Here is a 16,399-nt window from a genome sequence, read left to right as displayed (position 1 = left end):
TGCAAAGCCCTTATAGCCAAAAACTCAGTTTTCATGATTGCGCTCAGTACCCACAGTTAGCGGTTATTCATCTTTTGACCTTAACAAAGCAACCTCAGACTCTATCCACGGTGTTTGCGGCGCTTTCCAGAGCAAAAAACCCCGCGGCAACCACAGCCTCACGCAATGCTTGGTCAAATTGGAGCAGGCGTTGCTCGCGCCCGGCAAGAACTTGAAACAACCAAAGCTTACTGCATTGTTTGCACCTCAATAAAGTTTTGCTTCCCTGAATGCATTTTGTTTTGATTCCTCGCAGGTGTGCACACCTAAAGCTCCACGGCTTTAGCTTTTCTTGAGTGGGCTCTTATATCGAAATACCACTGATAAAAATTTTTTGCCGTCCCGCTGACTTTGTTAAAACCAGGGATTACTGTAATTGTAAAAACGAATGTTAAGCCAGCGTGCGAATGACCCTCGGTGGGGATTAACATAACGTTACGCCATAGGTACTTAACAATTGAAAACATTAAATTGACACAGACACAAAAAACGCATACATGCACGCACACACACAAACACACGCAAACACGACCACACCCACACGCACACACACACACAACATCACGCACAACATCACGCTCGATAAACAACTTTCGACGCATGACCGCATTTATTGCAGAAAACGGGGAGCCGAAGCTCAGTAATCGTAATGCCTCTTTTGCTGTAAAGGACTCCACACGCCCTGATTTAATCATGATGTAGATGTGTGCTCATCCTGGCGATCGTTTCGCCAGTATCTAGTCAAGGGTACGTGAGTGGGGGTCGCAAAGGAAAGACTGCGACGAAATATAGAGGTCACAGAAATCACAGAGGGATACCACATTATCCGAATGTATACAGACTGTCTGTTTAGGCATTGCTACGAACCGGGGTAGCATGGTGAAAGTGGTTCGTGGTTGCGGTCGTGCCTGGGCAGTCATAATGAAGAAGGGGAAAGAGAAGAAAAGTTTATGTACGGGTATTTACATGTCCATCTTCGAGAACAGAGAGTGCGGCCCGGCGGGCGACATAAAATATACGCGAGGCTGATGTGACTCTCGGCTGATCACGCTGAGAGTGATGTCATCACAAACGCACACACACACACATACATGCACACACATACGCGCACGCACGCACACACACACACACGCACGCACGCACGCACACACCCACACGCACACACCAAGAGACACGCTTCAGCTTCTCTCTTGCTCATGCGAGCGCCAGGTTGTCGCCGCTGAAGCAATCCTCCTGAGGTCAGAGCCCCCTTCATCGTTTTCTTGTCGTGCGTTCCCCCCTCGTAACCTTCATTGGGTGGCTCATTGAAGGTATCTCCAGCGTCGTCTGACGCGCTGGAAAAGGGAATGACAATCATGCGAGGCCAACGCGAAAGCTTGCTGTGCGATGCGCCAAGCGATGGTATTATGAGCACTAACGCTTGCCAGTTTGCGCTTGACGGGTAGCGAAGTCGCCACGGAGGATGTCACGCGAAGGATGTCACAAAGTCAAAAATGACACAGTCGTCTTCAAGGAAAAACAAGTTGTTGGAGCGAACTTTTGCTCCCCTAACTACTCAAAAAGAACACACGCGGTGAAGCAGCAGTCAACAAAGTGACTTGCGTTAGCGAGCATCGTCCATTCGGAATACAACGGTGGCTGCTCTCCAGGCTTTTATCTTTCACGCGAGTGTTTCTGGAACCGTCAATTTAGTTCCCGAACATTGTAGATCTACGAAGATTATTCCATGCGAAATGGTATTCGAGTGAGATAACCAGTGCGGCGTATAAATAAAGAATGAAACATGCGCTTCGCTTGGGACAAAGATAAGACAGCCGGGCGCAGCCGGGCAGTAACAACAAACCATAAATAAACAAACCGAATGTATGGTTTGAGGCATTACCCCCCTCTAACAGTGCATTGACCTGATGCCTAAAATAAAAGGACAGTCTGAACTTACAACAACAACAAAAAATTTCCTCCTCTTGCACAGTAAGGATTGAGGTGAACCACGTGAATGATTTTGGGCCGTGTGCGCCGTCCTGATGTACAGTCGCGTGCGATTTAAAGGTAATCGCGCGAGCTTCGACCGATTAAGCCGATAACGCCCCCGCGCGGCCTTTTTCGGAGCGACTGGGACCTAGTTTATGCATTCTTCTCTATCTCGGTCACTGTGCCATCAAGCAGTGATCCCTCCCACGGCAAGTAAACCACCCTTCCGCTTTGTGGTGATCCTGTGTGGTTGCAATCACGTGTGCGGTTTTTTTTTGGTTAGCGTGAGCAACGATAGCACCCACTGTTATAAATGTCCAGTATTTCCCAAGATAGCGTTTCTGCGCACCTTTTAGAGAACTGCTGTAAAATACCACGAGTGCGGCGTCGTCGCTGCGTGCGCGATAAAAAAAGAGGAAGGGGTTATTGATTTTGCTGCTGGAGTGTGGCTGCTGGAATAAACAGCGACCGAGGGAGAGAAGAATGCGTAAATCAGGAACCAGGAAGAGTAAAACAAGCCGCGTGGGGGCGTCATCGTCGTGGTCGGTTGAAGCTGGCGCGATTACCTTCAAATCGCACGCGACTGTACCGGAATCACCATCGGGGACCACCTCGTAGGTAAGTTGGCCGACACGTCGTAGAATCAGGTAGGGTCCGAAATACCGTTGCAGAAGCTGCTCACTTAGTCCACGTCGCCGAATGGGAGTCTAAACCCACACACAATCCCCAGGATGGTACTCAGTGTATCGGCGTCGGAGATTGTAGCGTCTGGCATCCACCAGCTGCTGGTCCGTTATACGAACTTGAGCGAGTTGGCGGGCCTCCTCTGCACGCTGAAGGTATCCTTGGACGTCGTCGGCATTGAGGTCATCGTCTTCTAGATGCGAAAGCAAGGCCTCGAGCATAGTAGTCGGCCGTCTTCCGTTGACAAGCTCGAACGGTGTCATCTGCGTAGTATCCTGGGTCGCCGTGTTGTACGCAAACGTGACATACTGGAGCACTTCGTCCCAAGTCTTAGGTTCAACGTTTACGTACATTGACAGCATATACGCGATCGTCTTGTTCAGACGTTCCGTAAGTCCAATCCTTTGGGGGTGGTCCCTAGGTCTTGTTTCTTCACTTTATCTGGAAGCAGTCCAAACTCTGGTTGAAGGCCTTGTTGTCGGCAGCTGAAATGAGTTGTGCGGGGTGGCTGCCAGAGGTGCCATCGTCAAGCAAACAAGCAAACCCAATGCATGGTTCGCGGCAATATTGTCCAGTGGCAGCATATTTCACCGCTGTGTCATCGTAGAGGTAAGGGGTCGTCGAACGTACATGAGGGCAGGCACGCGGCTAACGGCAGGCTTTGGTGCTCGACCAGAGAAATATCAAATGCGCGTTTCACAACCGCACACCCGCCATGAGACAATGCATCAGGATGACAAGCAGCTCATTGCAGCACGGCTGGAATGATGCAGGTTGTTAGCATGTCCATCTATTGCTTGAGGCGGAGTTCTCCGAAGTGTTGCTTCCCTTTCCTGCGCTCTTGTATGAACCCAAAAAAAGCACGAACCTAAGGCTCCTGCAGAAATGACGAATCCAACAGGGCAACCATTGTTGAACCACAATTAATGCGGAAAACGCCCTTTGATCTCCCCTCATGCTACAGGACCTTGATAGCAAAACAAAATCAATCTGACTGCTAAAATTTTACATCCCTTAAAGCGATTCGAAGCCCTCGTCTTATGGGACAAGCTCAAAATCACGTTCAATTTGCAGTGCTGTGTAAACAACAAATAGAGCAATATAAAAGAATCATGAATATGCTTTAGGACCTCTACCAGCCAGGAAGTCAACAGGAACTCAAAAGGCACAACATATCTTGGAAATGACCGTTTGTCAAAGGTACTCACCTACAACTGCCTTACGAGGCGACGAAGCAACAAGTGCCTTTTGCCACCGTCTACAGTAATAAGTCAAAACTACGGGATCGATTTAGACGGTACTACAAAACAAAGCAAGACTGTTAATATGGCTACTTGAACAAATACTTCATACATACACTTCCGAAAATAAAACCTGTGAAGACATTGAAAACCCCAGAACTCGAAAAATAATCTGAACAATAACCGACAGATAGCTAGCTCACAGAGCTCTGCTACGCTAATGAACAATATTCTGCACCTTGCTGGAAAATTGTATTGGGGTTAATATTAAGAAAGACAACAAACTTGCACACAAAATGCCACACAGCATAAACTGAAAGCAAACCAGAACCCTCTTCTGGTCTTTATGTACAACCACCTGGTACACTCCATCAGGGCGAGACAATACGAACCCTGTCACGCAGATCCCGACCACTCTAAACTGAGGTAAATCACGACCAATTACCACATCTCCAATGAACAACACAAAATTTACGCTTACCTGACGAGGTGTTCAATCCAGAACAATAACTACTTCTATAAGGCCTAACAAAAGGTCTTACTAGGCGGTGTTCGATCATGCATATGAACGAACTTCTCGAATCGAAAACACAAAATTCACGCTTACATCACGCATTGAAGATCACAATAATCGACCCACTGCAAACCAAAAGAAACAGATGCTTAACTTGCTTCGTCTTGCGAAAACTTGGTAAACACCTGATTAACCAAATATAATGAGTAAAAAATACGCAATTATACAATCGCACACGGATTCGTCTGAATCCTGGGAAACATCGTAAGCACTTGTAAAAACAAACCCTTCTGGATGCACTTTCCGGTCCACTTACGCCAACCTGCTCTCTGATGTATTGCAGAGTACACCGCGCAGTGTACGGTGGAGGACTTTGCCACTTGGCGGGCAAAACACTAGCAACGCCTTCGGAGGACACAGAAGTGAAGGGCCTCAGAGAAGAATGGGACACCCGACGAAGACGAAGGAGTCGGGGGTGAGGCCATTCTCTCGGAGATTTCCTCACCCTATATCTTTGAGAGTTCCTGTGAAACCTATTCACCCCTTCTGCCCATTCCTCCAGAGTGCACCTTGGAATTTGTCACGGCTAGGAAGCGGCTGCTTTGTATCCATAAGACGTCTCAGTTTCCATTTTGCTTTGCTGCTTGTGGCCGTATTAGCCCTGAACGCTTCAAAGTAAGAGTGTTCGCCTTCTTCCTTTGGATTTTCATTCTGACTGTTTCCCGGTCGCCTCCGTTTGTTTCTTTTAGGAAACACGGCATATTCCAGCGGCAATGCACAGATCCCAAGCGACTTGCAAACACATTTGTGCGGAAGGTAGCCGTCACTGCTTCTCTGACAGTCGGGTGTACAAATGCTTCGATACGGTCACAGCCTAGTTTGCTGTGCTGAGCCGCTCTTCGCCATGAACATTCTGTGCCTTACCAATCGCGAGTATCCGCAGATTTCCTATGTCTCTCAGCGGAAAAGAACGTTCCCGGGAGTAGCCCTGTTTAGTGGGATGAGTCATTCTCAGCTTCCGCTATCTCTAAAACCTGGCCAATGTCCACACGGATGTGTTGTGATATCATTGGCTTCCTCAGCGCCACAACATCTATGGCTTCACTGCTTCGCCTTCGGCCCTCCTGTGTCAAAAGACACTCAGCCATCCATGTTCTCGTGAAGAAGGCTTCACGTCAAACGCGTGTTCTGTTGTACGATAAGCGTCGCCTTCTCTGCTTTGGTAAATTGCTGAGAAGTTTTTGACGGGGGTAGGGGGCGGGGGAGCGAAACTAGGCTTTCGTCACGGTCCGGACACTCGGCGTGCCGGTTAACCGAATTCCTGCTTTCGTCTTGCAGATTGGGATCTAGCGAGAAAATATGCTCACTGCCAACCAGCGCGGCTACGGGTGTAGCTGGCCCTTCGCGACCGGCCTGCGGAATTCACTGCCTACTTCGCTGCGCGGGTACTTATTGGGCTTGCGCTCCGCTGTACGCCGACGATGTCGACTGAATAATTCTCCGTGCGTGTACGGATATGGGTCGCGCTCCGCGATCTGCTGACGCAATCGGCTCGCTATTTGACTGCGTGTCTACGAGCTACCTCCCGCTTGCCGACCCGCGGCAGGCCAAACGTCGGAAGAGAAACCTGCCTTCTCGCAATTGCGCTCGAAATCCACCTGGAAAACGGCGATGTCCTTGCCAACCGTGAACGGCTGCAGAAGGTCTAGGCTCTTTTGGCTCACGTACTCTCGTAAGGCTGGAGCAGAATGTTTACGCGTTCTCTGGGCAGCTCCCTCCCTGGCGCATGGCTATCGCGTTACGAGCGCTCTTTTTCCTGTTTTGCTAACACGTTCACCCTGATGTTTTTGTGTTCTTTTCAGAATTTCGTCATAAGCTTTTTGGACTTTCTCTGGAGTTACCCCATTGGCCTCCATGAGCTGCAGGATGTTTTTTTTCGCTTTGTGGAATCAACAGAAAGACAACCCCCCGCAATATTCGGGGCGGTCCTGCACTCCCCGTTCTCGTTCAGAAAACTTCGCTTGAAACGCGTGTTCTGCTTTACGATAAGCGTCAACTTCTCAGCTTTCGTAAACTGCTGAGTCGTTAACAACGAGTGGAGCAAAACTAGGCTACAGTCAAGGTTCGGACAATCGACGTGCCCGTTAACCGACTTCCTGCTTTCGTCTGGTACATTGCGATCTACCGACAAAAGATGCTGTCTACCAGCGCGGCTACGGGTCTAGCTGGCGCTTCTCGACCTGCCTGCGAAATCGGCTGCCTACTTCGCTTCGCGAGTACTGGTTCGGCTCGCAGTCCGCTATCCGCCGACGCAGTCGACTAACTACTTCTCCAAGCGCCTACAGATATAGGTCGCGCTTCGCGATCTGCTGAAGAAATTTGGTCGTTATTTGTCTGCGCGGCTACTAGGCTACCTCGCGCTTGGCGACATGTGGATGGGATGGGCTCGCTCCTTCGTTGAGCGATTACGGCCTCATGCTCAGCTCGCTCTACGCGATCTCTCAAGAACATCAGCCCGCTACTATCCTGAGTCGGTAGGCGTACAGCTTTTGCATCGCAGTCTGCCGACCCAATCGGTTCGCTACTATATTGCGTGGGTACCGGTTCAACTCTCGCTTCGCAATCTGCGGAGGCAGTCGACTCGCCGCTAGTTTGCTGTGCAGCTGCTGGTTCACCTCACGCTTCAGGGTCAGCCACGCTCCACCTGCGCAGCAGAGCTGCTTTGGCCTTGTCATACACCTCGCCATCTTCCTTTCTCAACCGCGCAATTACATTGGCGACCACGCATGGCATTAGTGCTAAAACGTTTTTGTGGCCAAACGTTGGAAGAGAAACCTGCTTCTCGCAAGTGTGTTCAAAATTCCCAAGAAAAACATAACTGTTCTCGTGAACCGTGAACGGCAGCAGAAGGCCTTGAATTTTTAGGCTCACGGAGTCCCCTAAGGCTGGAACAGAATGTTTGGCGGATATCCTAGCCTTCATCTTCTTCATCTTATGTTCATGCGCTGTCTTGCCTGCTTTCTGTCTTGTACGGTCTCTTCGCGCTTCAAGTTCAGCCTGCTCTTTTCGGGCTGGGCTATCACGTTCCGCCTGCTCTTTTTCGCTTTGCTATCGCGTTCAGTCATATCTTTACGCGTTCTTTCCTGGATTTCCCTATAAGCTTGCTGGGCTTCCTCCATAGTTACCTCATTGGCCTCCATGAGCTCGATTATCTGTTTTTTTCGCTTTCCGGGGTCAACAGAAGACCTAACTTCTCAAAAATTTCGAGCAGGTCCTTCAGCCTGAACTCCTCCATCGGAATAGCGCATCCCTAATACATACCCTTTGCCTAATTGCTACAACGAAGTAGAAACTAGTGACAAACAGTCAAAACCGAGAACGCATGGTGCTGATATGGCAAGATCTGGCAATTCGAGAGGTACAACTTCAGGCACTCACGCCACCAAGGTGCTGACACTGGCCTATGCCGCCGAGCTGACATCCACTGTTGGGGATTGGGGTAGCATGGTCGAAGTGGACCGTGGTTGGTGTCGAGCCGGGGCAGTCATAATGACGAGGTCAAAAGAGAAGAAAACTTCATGTACAACTAGTTACATCTTGATATAAGAGAACAGGTTGTGCGCCTTTGTGCATGAGAGCCTAAATTGACACGTTGGGCCCGTCCCCTTTCACACTTTTTCTAGACTGATGACAGGACGCACCACTCCTAAAATTCCGGCGGTGAGAGTGACGTCCCACATGCGCGCGCGCACACACACACCGAGAGACACGCTTCTCCCTTGCACTGGTGGGCGTTAGGTTGCCCCCGCTGAAGCAATCCTCCTGAGGTCGGAGCCCCCTTTGTCTTTTCGATGTCTTGCATCCCTCTCTCGTAGCCTTTGTCGGGTGGCTCGTTGAAGACATCTCCAGCGTCGTCTGGGGCGCCACAAAACGGCATGACAATGATGCGAGCCACGCCGCCGAATCTTGCCGTGGGCGGCGCCAGCCAATGCTATTGTATGCACCACCGCTGGCCAGTTCGCGCATGAAGTGGCGCGAAGTCGCTGAAAGAGGTATTATTTTGTGGCTGCATAGTTCTCCGCTACGTCTTCATGAACATACGGAGTCATGGAACGTCAAAGACGGAAGGCAGCCGGCTGACGGAAGGTTTTGGTGCTCGAATTGAGAAATATCGAATACGCTTTCAGAACAGCATGGAGTCCCAGCCATAACAAAAAAATGAAGGTGTGGCACGTTATGCGAGAAGTAAAATTATGAATTTTCAACCATTTTTCATAAAGTACCCGAATGAGAGTTTCCGCATTTGTGAACGAAAATACGGCTGTAACTAACGGCCTAGCGGTCAAACATCAAAGCGGCCGCTGTTGCAGATGCAGATCAGCTGAAAGAATATGGACACCCAAAGCGAGTATTCGAAACGAAACAGGTTTTCTCGTTGATTTTAGTTCTTCATAATGCCGAAAATTTTGACTTCCGGCAGTCCGATACTGATCCTGGTCAAGCACCTGAGTTGTAAGAACCCGAGATTTACTCGTCCCTTTGTTCGATTTTTTGTCCAATATTAGAGGCAAAGTAAGAAGTAGAAACAATGAAGTTATGAATTTGGTCGGATGGTCACAGAATTTAGGATTGCAACCCGCAAGTAAAAATATTATTGGAGGATGATCCAGCCACCAGCTCTACTTATTGTGCCCCATTAGCTACGCTCCTCCTTAAACGCGTTTCTTGGCTACTTTGGTTTCTGCTCCAGCTTCGCAAAAACAAAGCAAAACAAACAATGTGCCTGCGGCAAAGAGTCGATGCATCTCCAAAAGGAGTCGTGCTGAGGCATTGCTTTTCTTATTTTAAGGTAGCCCCGGTTGTCCGCAGCGAGTCTTGGGAGTACACCCAGCAAACCACGTTACGTCGTGCAGATGTCCTGGAGACGTCAGCAATCGACATTGCAGATGTCCAGGAGACGTACCAAAAGCAGGCGACATCGTCCGGATTTCATGTCCATCTCCTTGTTTTGGGTCATTACTTTCGCACAAAACAATCAATTTCTTTATACCCTGCGGTAATCGGGTGCCTTGAGGCAAATTACAATCTATTTCTGTTCAAAAGTGCGCATTCCTTCGTGGCTAGCTTGGCTTTCATCGGGGAGATCGGGGGTTTGGGATAGCGTTTTGTGAGTTAAATAGGGAAGCTCTGGCTACATCGCTTGTAGTGTTCGCGTGATGGGCTTGTCTTTAAGATCGGTGCGTAGCGAACAGAGCTTATCAACCCTGGAAATCTAGCACGAAATCAATTTGATTCGTGAAAACTGTTGCTTGCTTAGGGGAAAAGATGAAGCGCGATAGCTTTTCTTGGTTTAAATAAGGGAGCTTTGGTTACGTCACTTGCAGTATTAGCATAATTGGCCTCGCCTCCGAGATCGGTGCGTAATAAACAAGCGTTATCACTGCCAAAATCTGTCAAATACGACCAAAACGAATCACTCGACAATATTCGTTGGCAGCCTCTTTTAAGGTACCACAATCTTTGGTCCACGAATTTTGTTTAAGCCAACGGACGAAACAATCGCGACCGGCCACTGATGGGAGCTTTGAGGAGCAAGTTAGGAAATCCATGTCAGGTGCAACAGCTGGGCCTCCGACGACGTTAGAGAGAAAGAGAGAGAAATCACTTTATTTTCAAAGCAAGTTGAGTAGAAACGCGTGGTCGCTCCCGGCCGAAGGATGGCTGCAGCAGTGGCGGATCGGTCAACCAGAAGTAGCTGCGCCCCGGTTGCGAGCAGCCGAGCGCATCCTACCACTGCTCGACGCTGGAGATGGGGTGGAATGGGCTAAGAGGACAGGCCAACATGCCGTGGCTTAGTGCGTCCAGGGAGTCACAGAGGGGACAGTTGGGCGCAGGGAACTCAGAGGAGTAGTTCTTGTGGAGGAGGCATCGACGGGCGAGGAAGTTAGCCGCCTAGGCTGGGGTTGTATGTGCTGGACCGGGGGGGGGGGGAGCATTTGGGGTGACATGTCCGTGTACGTGATGACTGGTACGTGATGCTTCATACTACGGAGCAGGGGTGCTCTGCGATAAAGTAGAGGTTTGCACCGCCTGCCTAATCTCGTCGTATACAACGTAGTAAATAGCGACGAAGTTTGGCTGGTTACCGCCGATATGGAGCTTCTGCAGCTGCTCCCGCACGATGCCTCTGATAATCTTTGTGATATCGCGCTGTGCTCCAATTACCAGTGGACAGCTAATAGCAGTTCGGAGTTGCCGGGTCAGTTTGCCGGCCGTACTGACGAAAGCATCGCTGCAGTCCGTGCTCCATTGTGGTTGCTTCCCGGGCGAAGTTAGCTACGGTGCCATACAGATCACGCACAAGCCCCGAGAACAGCTGTTCCTTTACGCCACGCATTAAATGGCCCACCTTGCTTTCTTCGGGCATTGTAGGATCTGTTCGCCTAAATAGCCGACACATGTGCTCAACTAACATTGCTACCGACACCTTTAGATTTTGCAATCTCCCCTGGACAGCGAGCTCAGCCTTCTCTTTCCGCTCGCTGTCACTGTAGATGGCGAGCAGTTTCCAGAGAAATTCTGGCCACGTTTCTATGGAAGCTTCATGGTTTTTGAACCACGACCTGGCGGACTCTTAGAGAGCGTAATACACATGCTTGAGCTTCCCCGCTTCGTCCCACTTGTTAACCGCCGCCACATTTTCGAAGCTGTCCAGCCAATATTCGGTGTCCTCACACCTCTCACCGTCGAATGGTCACGGAATGCGCGGGGCCTGGAGCACCACTGGCGGGACTTGCATACTTGTCTGGCTCGCCATTCAAACCATCGCGACCCTGGTCGGCGCGGCGCTGGTTGGCGTTGCAAGGCGGCCGAACTGAGGCTAAAGGCCACGCCGGCGCCGGCTGGTCTTGTGGTCGCATGTTGTGTCCACCGAAGCCGAACCACTACCGAAGAAATGGTCCGTATCAAAATGCTTGGAGAGCTGCCGATGTTACGTCACAACGCCTAGTCCAGATGGAAGGAGGTTTTAATGATTGAAGACCGGCGATCAGAACAGCTAGCAGCCGAAGCTAGGAGAGAAGAAGACGAAGAACACAGAGCAACCAGGCCGAGCCCTTCGGTCATATACCGTGCACCCGATTGGCGGCGGCAGCAGCTTGCTAAAAGCGTGAGCCCCCCAATGCTCTGTCATCGTGGCAATATTGGCCGTTCTCACAGGGAACATGCGGTATCAGATAAATCTAGCATGTTCAAATTAGTTCCCCAGAAGTGGAAAAAGCTGCTCTCAATTCCCGTTGGGTGAGGAAACACAGTGCATAAGTTTTATTCTTGTGTTACACGTGTAAAATATCGTGTTTGCTGTAGAACATAAAAATATCCTTAATATCTCGCTTCGCGTACGCCGGTAATAGTGTCAGGTAGCAAATTATGATACAGGTTTCTTTGCTCAAACATCTTTTAATATAAAGTGAAAACTTGGGCGAGTTTGTGATGCATATTTAACCACAGCGCAAACGACGAGACCTCTTGCTATCAAACTTCGAGACGTGTGACCTCTTGCTATCGTCCTTCGTGTCGCCGTATGCGCTTTGGGTCAACATGCATCTTTTATTATAAGGGACTTGAGCTATGCAAATAATTTAAGCTATGAAGAAGCGCCGACGAAACTATTCACAGAATAGTAGGCATAGACGATCGTCGGCAAAATACCGGCCCAGGAGATTCCTCGGGAGTAATTGTCTTTACTGGCAATACTTTTTGGAACTGTCGAAAAACATCGACATTACTCGTAATAAAAGAACAACATTCTGGCTTAATTGTGACAGGGCGAGAAACTCTTCCCTCCAATTAAGGAAGCCTACGAAGCATTCAAATGTAAAAAAAAATAACGGGCGTTTGTTTTCGAAAACAGATAACACTGCTGGGCGCGGTCTGGTGCTGAAAAGAAAACCCATAAGCTAATAAAACGGAAGGCGTGCTTTGCGGCGAAAAGCATGGCGACCATACTCGCGCTCGTTGAAGTTTGATTAACATAAACAACTCCAAAGATTCAAGCATAGCGTATCCCTATCCCTGTTCTACCCAATGTTATTGAGCATGCTGATTTCAAGCTACCTCTATAACAGATCTTAAGAAGTGCAACCCTCGTCTTGCTTGTGAATTTATGGGTATGAAGAGTGTGAATTTATGTGTATAATTTAGTAAGTACTCCGAAACATCCTGCATAGCGTACGACCACTTTACCGTCTGGGTAATGCAGGCTTGTATGATACGTTTAGTGAGAGCATTGTCCATCCTGGTCTCGAATGTAACAGGTGTATTGCATAGGGCGCAAGGCAACATGTTGAATTCGCTGAGACTGTGTAGAGTAAAGACCGCTGTTGCCCCGAGTGGGGCCTGACTTCGAGATCATGCCAGTGGCATGAGAACAAGCAGAGAGTGAAGATTTATGCTCCCTGGAGGCACTTGAGGTTATGTATTTATTTGGGAAGACATTAAACAAATCTAAATATTTGGTCACTTGCTGGTTATACATGAAAAATAATAGAGCCATCTTTACAGCTTTACCAGTAACTGCCAATCTACTGCAGAACTGCAGAAAAACTTCAAGCTGAAGTAGACTGCTGACCTGTTTTCTTTAAGTGGGAAGTTCCGTGATTTGGATGAGGTGTAGACTGGGCAATATTTGGGTGTGGCTCGTGGTGATTGTATTATGAGTGAGATGGGCTGTGTGCACCATGAAATATGAAAGCAGTATAAATGACACACTGGCACCAATGGCAGGAGTAAAGACAGCTGCTGATGGTACAACTGTCTCCGAAGTAGCCTCATTCAGTACGTTGACCTCCAGTAAAAGTAAATTGTTGAGCACATCGACGATTATTACATAACCGTATCGCTAGGCAATCAAAACCCAATGCACTCTTCCTGGGGTAAGACGTAAAAAAGATGCCCTGTTGTAGGCTTGCTTGCTTTGTTGCAAACCTAATCCAAAATATCTTAATAAAGAAACTGTTCAGTACTTTTTGGTACTCAAAGGTACTTTTCGTTTAAGGTAAAATTTTACAGTAAACGTTATCGCTTTTGATTAGGCGCAGGAAAGGGGCCCTCTTTGCCAATCCGTTCTACCGGACGCAACTAACAGTGAAAATGGGTTGTAAGAAATGTTTGCTTTTCTCTTTTTATTTTCTTGCATAAATATAGCAATATCGGAGGCGCGGCTTCCTAATTTTTTACGATATTTGTGGGGACCACCAAAACGCTACGGCAGAGGTTGCACTAGTAAAGTGTAGCTGAGCACGTGATTCCAAAAACACATTACTCAAACTAAAACTTGTAGAAACTTTCCAACCATCATCACGGCACCGATGCGAATATCATCATCGGGGCCCGTAATCTCTCGTCAGCAGCTCTCGCTCGAGCTGCTTCTTCTTTCTCCATCCGCCATCTTGTTAATAAAACCACCATCACATCACCGGGACGTCTCGGCCCTTTGTCTCTCCTCTTTATTTACATGGTGCCGAGAAGCCCGGGAAGAAGGCCCTCCTGCGATTCGGAGTCTTCCGAACTTCGGCCTTTTGGAGGAGGAGGACCCCTTGATGCCGACGACGGACAGGTGTGATGGACTGAACCGGTGGTGGTATGTGAAAGTGACGGAGGCGATGGGCGGACTAGAAGACGACGGATCCTCTACTCCGACGATTCCCTCGATGGGTGGCGATTTTATAAACGGTGAGGGGAATGCCGCAGCGTGTCGCGCCATGAAAGAAGCGTTTCATCTGCAACACCATTTGGGCCTCGCTCAGTCTAGCATGCACGTTGAGAAAATGAAGTTAACACGAGAAAAGGAGCGGATAATAGCTCGAGCACTGTGCAAAGAAGCAAAAGCAACATTAGGCTAGTGTATGACAAGCAGTGGCGTTAGCGATGTGTTCACACGGTTGCTGCATGAGTTAAGAAAATATGAAGTTAGATTAAGATTATTGAATGAAGAAATAGAACCGTTTATCGACATTGACCCCCTAGACGAAGAATGTGCTACAAATATTGAATATGAAGACGAAAGTAAGCATGTTATAATCAAATTATACTATCGATTAAAACACCAAAAATGTGACTCTATGGAACAGTGCCAGATCATCAAGAAACTGCGTTCATCGAAAAACTTCAATAAGTTTTATACACTGACCGAAGAGGTATACGACCCACTTCATGTAAAGAATTTTCAAGAAGGGTCTGCGATAGTACCTTGCATGGCCACAGTTCCTACGGCAAGCACAGTGTGACCATGCGTCAACTTCGTTGGCTGCGCGTGATCTTCAGACAGTAGACGCCTTGATATTGTGTGCCTTCTAAGAGAACACCGATATTGCCATGAGCAAGTCAGGCATCTCCTCGACTTCCTTGGCGTCACCGTAAGCTAGAGATCCGGAGTGTTACAAAACGGACATCCCGGATGTACCACCTGAAATAATAAATGACGATGAGGCACAAATATCTGCAAACAACAGACAAGCGATCCAGGACACTAAAGAGCGGGATCCGGACCGTTTCCCAAAACATCTACAGATAGCCATTGCAATGACCCGTCAACGCATTCGGAAGGAAGGAATTCGAGGCAGACGCCATTCGGAGGACAACAAGGCATCTCACAACGACACTCGAATAATTAAAATACAGCGCTCGAGAAAGGGGCGGGTGCCTTCAACACAACGTTTTCACGCTGAAGGGAAAAATGCTGAACAACTCTTATCTGTGTACAGGACCGTTGAAGACATGCTACGAATTTCAGAGGGGAGACATGGACTGCAAAGACACACTCTGCATGTGCTAAAACGACAGTCCAGTGGCAGTGTCGCCTTCTGATGGCATCAGCGAATTGAACTGGAACGAACTGGAATGACCACGGCTGCTTTGTGGGCGGGGAGAATGGGGCCGGGGAAGAAGTAGAAACTTTCTAATCATCATCACGGCACCGATGCGAATATCATCATCGGGGCCCGTAATCTCTCGTGAGCAGCTCTCGCTCGAGCTGCTTCTTCTTTCTCTATCCGCCATCTTGTTAATAGAACCACCATCGCATCACCGGGACGTCTCGGCCCTTGGACTCTCCTCTTTATTTATACAACTTTTTAGGAATTTTTCTGCTTTTCTGAGATGGTGCCAAAAGTGACGGCAACCTCTATCACCTAGCTCCTACAAGCGTACAGTGTGCTGTAGTAAAAGTAAAGCATGACTGCTAAAAGTGAGTTTGCTACCAAGTTGGGCAAAAGATGTTTCTGTTGCAGTTTTAATGTACACCTTCAGCATTCACCGCCTTCACGTAGGATGCTCAGATACACCTCAGCATGTTGTCAATGGTGTTAGCCAAACATTTAGGCCAAATATTTGTGTGAGAAAACCTAAAGAAATCCTATCGTGGTCATGTTACCACATCATGGGTGCCAAACATGCTTGTCAGCGAGAAATAAATCTGAAAAAAAAACAATACCGGAAATTTTTATTTTATTAGTTGCTTAGGTTTTTGTTATCTTGTGGAAACTTTAGAGGGTAATATTGTTTTTGCAGTGGGGCCGAGAAGAGTAGAGCAAACAAGGGGATGGAGAATAGAAAAAATGTCATATGGAGGGAAAGTTGGAAGCAAAGATTTATTATAGGCAAGAAAACAAATACGCGAAGAAATAATTTCTGGAATGTGAAATCACAAAAAATGGTCTGAAAAATGGGAGCGAGTTTTGTACACGTGTATTCAACAGTCAGGTTGAATTGCTTGTCCATATTATGGCACCCTCTCTGAAAATTGTTGATGAAGCAGAAAATACCAAACAAGGAGTGAACAGGCGAGAATTCAAAAGGTAAAAATAACAGTAAACATGCGACCCTGAAATTCCCAAGTTGGAAAATTCCGATTCAGTCATCCATACATGTCACTTCTGTGCTTAATAGGGCT

Source organism: Haemaphysalis longicornis, unplaced genomic scaffold, assembly GCF_048455015.1.
Source record: "Haemaphysalis longicornis isolate Haplotype H1 unplaced genomic scaffold, Haemaphysalis longicornis Haplotype H1 scaffold_6, whole genome shotgun sequence".
Lineage (NCBI taxonomy): Eukaryota > Metazoa > Arthropoda > Arachnida > Ixodida > Ixodidae > Haemaphysalis > Haemaphysalis longicornis.
Note: the sequence above shows the minus strand (reverse complement) of the source record.